General features: G+C 35.4%; 1 pseudogene; it reads right to left on the reverse strand.

Moving 5' to 3' along the window:
* Positions 1–4949: 4949 nt before the first annotated feature.
* LOC114039786 lies at positions 4950–5417 on the reverse strand (annotated as a pseudogene).
* Between the last annotated feature and the right edge of the window lie 3710 nt (positions 5418–9127).

A 9127-nucleotide genomic window follows, 5' to 3' on the forward strand; every position in this document is an offset into this window, starting at 1 on the left:
TGAAGCAGTGGGAGATGACAGGGCAATGAAGGTCAGATTCACTTTGGTGCCTTCAGTCATACTTTTGGGTGACAATCACAGCTCTATAGCCTACTCCCTGCTTCTTCCTCAGTACCATCCAGTCACTGGCCTGAAACTACTCAACCAAGGCTCCTCCTGGAGCCTCAGCCCTAACTGGGCAGGGCACTGCCATGGGGGCCACAGGGTAGAGACTGGTGGCTAACTGACAACCTCCACCTCTGACATTCAATACTCAAATACCTCCTCTCTTGGCCTATGAACAACAGCTTTATATAATCACAAAATAATCAGAGGTGGAAAGACAGACACTCTATGATAGTGCATTCTGTACTAATGAGGCCCCATAAAAATGTAAATGACTGAGAATATCCAGATTCCTTTGCCTCAGTCAGGTATCAAATATTTGTGATATTTCAAACTCCAAGAAATGATTAAATGTCTTTGATAGGACCTGATCACTGGGCCTTTCAAATAACATCATCCTTTACAATCAGTCTCGATAAGGTACAGGGATATACCCTGATGGCGTAATGATTCAGAAACTCCCACCTGAAACAGATATAGGTCTCTGCTAACTTTACCTCTTAAAATAATTTTCATTCCTTTTGATGCTTTAAACATGGATCTAGAGCCAGATGTGCCAGCCAACTCTGTGATCTCTATCATTTGGATTAACTGAAGCAACGGACCAAAATTCCACTGATCTGTTACTTCAATTGGTGACCCATGCTATCTCCAACCTACTACTACTTCAACTGTTTCCTTTGAAATATGAGAGAAGTGAAGCCCACAAAGACGAAGTGATTCAACGAAAGACATGCAGGGAAGAAGTAATAGAGTTTAAGCTTGAACTTAAATTCTCTGAGCTATTAATCCAACTTGGACGTATGAATTTAGATGAACTTGTCCTCTATGTTAAAAAAGGCATGAATTAGTCTCTCCTCTTAGAACTGCCAGTTTCATCTAAGATGTGATCTGGGTCAAAACAGTCTAGGTTGGGAAACTCTCAGTTGTCATCTGGAAGATAATTCAATAATGGTATTTATGGTTGTAACCTGAAATGAACACGTAGAAAGAAATTATAACATGAGAATACTCAAATGTTAAAGTTTGAAGGAACCCTCAAGATCATGTATTCCAATCTTCACCTTTCTCAAATAAAGTGAGGGTCAGACTTGCCCAAAATCATGAAGTGAGTAAACATACAACTTAAATATAAAAAGTTACACCTCTATTTTAAAAAAATAGAGGTGAATAGGAGAGACATTGCATAAATATGATCAGGGGAATTTATAACTAGAGAAGGGATATAGTTGATCATAAGAGATAAAACTGAAAACTTTGACAAATAAAATTATAAAGGCTTTGCTTTTTAAACAAACACAGTTAGATTTAGAAGAGAAATAGTTATTGGGAGGGAAATACTCACAAGATCTTTACTAAGCATCTGATATTCAAGTTACCTAGAGAATATATAAAAATTATATCTCTTCCAAAATGTTCTCAACATTTTTGACCCTTAGATCAGGGGCAATCCCTTAACAAAGAATCTTCTTTCCAGTTCTGTATTGCTAAGCACTTATGTTCTACACATGGTACTAATTTTTACTCATATTAGCCATCATACTTAATTACAGGTACAATAGATTAATATATTAATATGTATATATTCAAATAGCAAAATTATGCCAGAAAATCATCCATCTTATAATGGAAATAATATTAGAACATTTTATTTTTAAAAACCTCATTTTTAGAACATATCCAGTTAGATCATGACAATGCAAAGGGCACCTCAATGAATCATGGATGAGCCCCTACTATATAAGTCCAGGCATGCCAATGCAACCCATCCATGCTGGAAGTTCAATCTGTGGGTGTGGAATCCAATATATTATAAAATTCACACACCCTTCATTCTATTTCTCTGGGCTTGCTCATTTATACAAATCTGACCTCACCCTGGCAAACCCGGAAAGTTTTCCCAAGGGCAGAACCAGACATTTTCTACCATGTTGCTGCAACTCACTATCAAGGAAGTACAAATAATTCTGGAATGTAGAGGAATGTACTCCTACTATTCACCACCAGAGCGTCTGAGTTTCCACCAATATGTTTCTCATTTATATTAAGCAGTCATGATGACACTAATAACTCTTTTTCATATACAGTTTTTAAAAATTAATATGACTTGCTTAATCAGAATATAAACTACAAAAATTGAGCATTTTTCATATTTGTAAAAGAACACAAATAGAGAACTCTATATGAAATCATGAATCTCATTTTATACTATTAAAATTATTTTACTACAAAATTAACAAATACCAAATAAAATGGCCATTTCCAAATACAGAGTAGAATTGAAAATACAATTGCTCATGAAACCTCAGATCTCTACTGTATATAGCTTCCTTTTATTTTTCAATGTATAATTACTTCAAGCTGTAGCTTTCTATGGTGTCCTGCTTATCTATACTTCTTTCTGGCCTTCATTATGTCCTCTAGTGTAAAAAAAAGATGCCATCATGATTGTCTTTTCATTCCTTTCTTTTTTCTTTTATTGTTGCCCTATCTTTATTTCCTCTTGCCCTCCTATCACTGAATCTTAACTGTACAAAGAGAAAAAGGAAATTAAAGTTCTTGTAATAAAAATGCAAAGCCAAGTAAAACAAACTCTCACATTGGCATTGCCTAAAAATGTATTTTATTCTATTACTAGTCAACCAACTCTCATGTGATTTCCCATCATGCTTCATCACCAGTCCTTAAGAATCATGAGAGTTGCATTGATCATAATCTAAATTATTTTGATGATTACCACTTTGTAATACAATTTGAGATCTGCTACGACTAAGCTACCTTCCTTCACATTTTTTTTCATTGATTCCCTCAATATTCTTGACCTTTTTGTTCTTCCAGATGAATTTTATTATTTTTTTCTCACTCTATAAAATAATTTGTTGGTAGTTTGATTGGTATGGCACTGAATAATAAATTAATTTAGTTAGAATTGTCATTTTTATTATACGGGGTTGGCCTACACCTGAGCATTTAATATTTTCCAATTTTCTAGATCTGACTTTCTTTGTGTAAAAAAGGACTTTGTAATTGTATTCAATAGTTCCTGGGTTTGTCTTGGCAGGCAAGCTCCCCAAGTATTTTATATTGTGAGCAATAATTTTAAATGAAATTTTTCTTTCTATGGACTTAGTTGGTAATATGTAGAGATGTTAATGATTTATGTGAGTTTATTTTATATCCTGAAACTTTACTAAAGTTGTTAATTATTTCTCCTAGTTTTTTAGTTGATTCTCTAGGATTCTCTAAGTATACCGTCATACCGTCTGCAAAGAATGATAGTTTTGTTTCCTCATTGCCTATTCTAACTGCTTCAATTTTTTTTCTTCTCTTATTATTATAGCTAGCATTTCTAGCACAGGATTAAATAATAGTGGTGATAATGGGCATCCTTGCTTCACCCCAGATCTTGTTGGGAAAGCTTCTAGCTTATCCCCATTATAGATAATGCTTGCCAATGGTTCTAGATAGATATTACTTCTCATTTTAAGGACAATTCCTATGCTCTCTAATGTTTTTAAGAAGAATGAGTGTTGTATTTTGTCAAAAACTTTTTTTGCATCTATCATGATAATCATATGATTTTTGTTGTTTTTGTTATTGATATGGACAATTATGCTAATAGTCTTCCTAATATTGAACTAGCTTTGCACTCCTGGTATAAATTCCACCAGGTTATAGTGTGTGATCTTTTTGATATATTGCTGTAATCTCCTTGCTAATACATTATTTACAATTTTTGCATCAATATTCATTAGGGAAATGGTCTAGAGATTTCTGTGTTTTTTGTTCTTCCTGTTTTAGAAATAAACACCATATTTGTATCATAAAAGGAATTTGGTAGAGCTCCTTCTGTGTTTGTTTTTCCGAATAGGTTATATAGTATTAAAGCAGCTAGATGGCACAGTGGATAGAGCACTGGGCTTGGAATCAAGAAGACTCATCTTTATGAGTTCAAAACCGGCCTCAGACACTTACTATCTGTGTGACCCTGAGTAAGTCACTTAATCCTGTTTGACTCAGTTTCTCATCTGTAAAATGAGCTGGAGAAGGAAACGGCAAACTACTCCACTATCCTTGCCAAGAAAACCCCAAAATGGGGTCACAAAGAGTTGGAAACAATTGAAAAATGACTGAACAAAAACATATATAATATTGGAATCAATTGTTCATTAAATGTTTGGTAGAATTCACTTGTGAATCCATATGGTCCTGGAAATTTTTTCTTGGAGAACTTAAGGCTTTTAAATATTAAATATTTTAAATTTTCAATATGGTTATTCAAGTATTCCTCTTCTGTTAATCGAGGCAACTTATATTTTTGTAAATATTCCTCCATTTCTGTTAGATTGTTAGACCGTTATATAATTAGGCAAAATAGCTCTTAATAATTGCTTTAATTTCATCTTCATTAGTGGTGAATTCACTATTTTCATTTTTGATACTGGTAATTTGGGTTTCTTCTTTTTTTAAAATCAAATTAACCTGTTCATCTGTTTTATTTGTTTTTTCCCCCACAAAACCAGCTCCTAGTTTTATTTATTTGTTCAGTGGTTTTCTCATTTTCAATTTTATTAATTTCTCCTTTCACTTTCAGAATTTCTAATTTGGTGTTTAATTGGGGATTTTTAATTTGTTCTTTTTCCAGTTTTTTTTTTTAGTTGCATGACCAATTCATTGATCTGGTCTTTATTTTTCAGTGTAAGTGTTAGAGATATAATTTTTTCCCTAAGTGCTACTTTGTCTATATTTCCCATAAATTCTGGCATGTTGTCTCATTGTTGTCATTCTTTTTTTTTTACTGGAAAATTTTTTATTGTAGGTGGAGTGGGATAGCTGGATGCAGTTTAGATGATTCCAATTTTGTTGGCAGCATGTAAAGCATCATAATCTGGAGCAAGCTGAACATAGACCTTCTTCTCTCCATCAGGTGGAATCAGTGTATTGACCTTGGCCACATCAATGTCTTACAGCTTCTTTACCATTTGCTTGATCTGATGCTTGTTGGCCTTGACATCCACAATGAAGACCAGGCTGTTATTGTCCTCAATCTTCTTCATAGCAGACTCAGTGGTCAAGGGAAACTTAATGATGGCATAGTGGTCAAGCTTGTTCCTCTGAGGGGCACTTTTCTGAGGATATTTGGGCTGCCCTCAAAGTCTTAGTGTCTTGGATTGCCAGAATGTGGGGGATGTTTGGATCTTCTTTTTGTGGCTATGAATACTCTTCAACACTGCCCTCTTGGCCTTCAAGGGCTTGGACTTAGCTTCTGTCTTGGAGGGGACAACCGCTTCCTTCTTCACCTTTGGTGCCATCTTGGGTGAAAGGGTCTGTTGCCTTTCTTTTTAATGAAATTTATTGTTTCCTTGATTTGTTCAATTCTTTAGGATTAAATTATTTCATTTCCAATTAATTTTAGTCTGTTTCTATAGTTTTTATTGCATATAATATTTATTGCATATAATCTTTATTGCATTATGGTCTGAAAAAGAATGCGTTTAATATTTCTGCTTTTCTGAATTTGGTTGTGAAGTTTTTTATGTCCTAATACATGGTCAGATTTTGTGTAAGTGCCATGTGCCAGTGAGAAAAGTTATACTTTTTATTCCCATTCAATTTTCTCCAGAAGTCTATCATATCTAACTTTTCTAAAATTCTGTTATCTCCTTAACTTCTTTCTGGTTTTTTTTTTTGTTAGATTTATCTAGTTCTGAGAGAGAAGAGTTGTGGTTTCCCCTCCCCCTCCAGTATATTTTTACTGTCTATTTCATCCTATAACTCATTTAACTTTTCCTTTAAGAATTCAGATCTTATACTAATTAGTACATGTATGTTTAATATTGCTATTACTTTATTGTCTATGGTACCTTTTAGCAGGATATAATTTCCTTTCTTATCTCTTTTAGTTAGATCTATTTTTGCTTTTGCTTTGTCAGGATTGCTACCCCTGCTTTTTTTTTTTTTACTTCAGCTGAAGCATAATATATTCTACTCCAGCCTTTTACCTTTACCCTGTATGTATCCCTCTTTTCAAATGTTTCTTATAAACAACATATTGTAGGATTTTGATTTTTAATCCATTCTGATATTCACTTCCATTTTATGGGAGAGTTCATCTCATTCACATTCACATTCACTGTGTCTTTCTTTCCATCCTATCCCCTGTTACTAACTATGTATTTCTCTTCATCCCATTTTTCCTGGTTTATAATTCTTTCTCACTCCTTTTATCCTGTTGCTCCACAAAAATGTTTTGCTGAGAAAAAGATTTATTCCTTTCTATCCCCATTCAATTTTCTCCAAAGGTCTATAATATCTAATTTTTCCAAAATTCTATTCACCTCCTTAACTTCTTTCTTGTTTATGCTTTTCTTTTTCTGTTTATGCTTTTCTTTATCTTTTCTCCCTTTCATCTAGAGTTTTGCTTTTGACCACTGCCTTCCTCAATTTGCCCTCCTTTCTATCTCCCCCCACTTTTTTCTTTCCCCTTTCCCCTCCAATTGCTTATAGGGCAAGCTAGATTTCTATTCCTAAGTGAGTATGTTATTCCCTCCTTGAGTCAAATCCAATGAGAGTAAAGGGCACCTACAGAAAAATTGACCATGTACTAGGGCATAAAAACCTCACAATCCAATGTAGAAAGAAATATTAAATGCATCATTTTTAGATCATGATACAATAACAATTATATGTAATAAAGAGCCATGGAAAGATAGACTAAAAAATAATTGGAAACTGAATAATCTAATCCTAAAGAATGAGTGAGCTAAACAACAAATCAAAGAAACAATCAATAACTTCATACAAGAGAATGACAATAATGAGACAACGTACGAAAACTTATGGGATGCAGCAAGAGCAGTTCTTAAGGGAAATTTTATATCTCTAAATGCTGAAATCAATAAAATAGAGAAAGAAGAGATCAACGAATTAGACGTGCAACTAAAAAAGATAGAAAAAGAACAAATTAAAAATCTCCACTTAAATACCAAATTAGAAATATTGAAAACCAAAGGAGAGATTAATGAAATTGAAATTAAGAAAACTAGTGAACTAATAAATAAAACTAAGAGCTGGTTTTGGGAAAAAAACCAATAAAATAGATAAACCTTTGGTTAATTTGCTTTTTTTTTTTAAAAAGAAAGAAGAAAACCAAATTACCAGTATCAAAAATTGAAAGGGTGAATTCATCATCAATGAAGAGGAAATTAAAACAATAATTAGGAACTATTTTGCCTAACTGTATGCCAATTAAATTGAAATGTTTTTGCAAACAATGCCAATGCAACCAAGATGAGGAGGGAAGCAGAAAACTGGGAAAGAATTTTTACAGCCAGTGTCTCTGATAAAGGCCTGATTTCTAGAATATAAAGAGAACGGAGTCAAATCTATAAGAATACAAGTCATTCCCAAATTGATAAATGGACAGTATTTTTTACAGGACTTAGGAGTTCATGGGTATTATGCAGATTTTGTATTTAGGTTTTTGTTTTGTCCCCCATGTACAAAAATCATAAAAAAATTTAAAAGCGGAAAGGAAGGCCAGCTGGATTTCTGATCTTTCGAGTGTCTTAGAATTTTTTTTTTTCTGTATGTCTAGTCTGCATGAGTGGAGTTAATGAAGGCTGGGTCGGGGAAGATAAGCTGATGAACAAACAGCTCCCAGGCTTCTCCCCTCTCACCTGTACTCATAACCCTGACTCCACCTGTGGAAGAGGGAGAAGGCAAGTCTCCTATGACCTATAGAACAAAAGTCTCACTCCCTTGGGCAAAGGCAAAAAGGCATTTTGGGCCAGTTTCTGGAAATCTAATATGGCAAAGTTCAACTGGGCTGAATGGCTTCTAAAGTCCCTTTCAGCTCTCAATTTCTTTGATACTTTCTCTAATTCAGTCCATTGAGACTGCTGGACAGGGAATGAGGAGGGCACCAGGCAGGTATATGCACAGACAGACAGAGAAACAGAGCAGTAAGACATTGTTTTCAGACTATTTGGCATTGTCAGGATCCCTAGGGAACCCAGAGCTGACAAGTGCTGCACTTTTCATTCCCGTGAAACTGAGAGCTGAATCGTAAGAATTGAATCAAAACAATTTTTTTCTCCCAAGTTACTCTTTTACCTACTTAAGTAGCAGAAGGCAATTTTCTTCCCTCTTCTTAACTGATTCAGGGTCCATTCTGAGTAAGAAGAGAGGAAATGGAATAAGGAGTACAGTGTGGAGAGGATAAGGTGAGCATAATTTAATGAGGTAAGACTCACAGAGGAGTGCTGAAAGTGCTGGGGGAGAGGGTTGGGAGTGTGTGAGAGGAGACTGAGTTAGTGAAAAGACGCTGGACTTGGAGTTAGAAGATCTGTGTGTTTAAATTCTGGTTCTGGGGCTTGGCCAAAGACAAGTCACTCCTTGCTCCTGTCTGAGCCTCACTTTTCTCACCTTCAGAATGGCGGTTTGCACCATGGACCTCACAGGGTTGTTAAGAGGAAAGTACTTTGTTGCTTTAGTGATATATTATTACTGGTCTGAGTTTGAGTTTGTTGTTTGTGTTTTTTTTTTTTTTGTCTGTTTTGTTTGTTTTTCCTCCAAGGAGGATCACAGGATCATGGATTTTAGACTCAGAGCTAGAAAGGACCACAAATGAGTCTTCAGTAGCTACCACCTCCTTTAAATTGAGACCCAACGAAGTTAGATGAGTTCGCCCAGGTACCAGGTGGCATATCCACAATCCTAACCAGGTCCTCTGATTTAAAATTCAACGCCTTTCCACCACAACCGCGGGGGAAAGAAGATCAGCCCCTCCGTGGAAGGAAGTTGCCACAGGCAGCCAAAACTAATCTGAGGTTCCCCGCGTCCTTCCCGGCTGATACTGGATGAGCCGCACTGGCTCCTGGGTTCCTCTCGGCTGCTGTCCAATTGTCCTCGCTCTGATAAGGTTTCTCAGCTACAGTAGCGCAGCTTCACAGCATGTCTCCCTTCCGAAGTTCCTGGGTTCCTGGGCTACTTCTCCTAGCTGGAATTTGGACCAATAGGA

Source organism: Vombatus ursinus, unplaced genomic scaffold, assembly GCF_900497805.2.
Source record: "Vombatus ursinus unplaced genomic scaffold, bare-nosed wombat genome assembly UNPS02000749.1, whole genome shotgun sequence".
Taxonomy (NCBI): Eukaryota; Metazoa; Chordata; class Mammalia; order Diprotodontia; family Vombatidae; genus Vombatus; species Vombatus ursinus.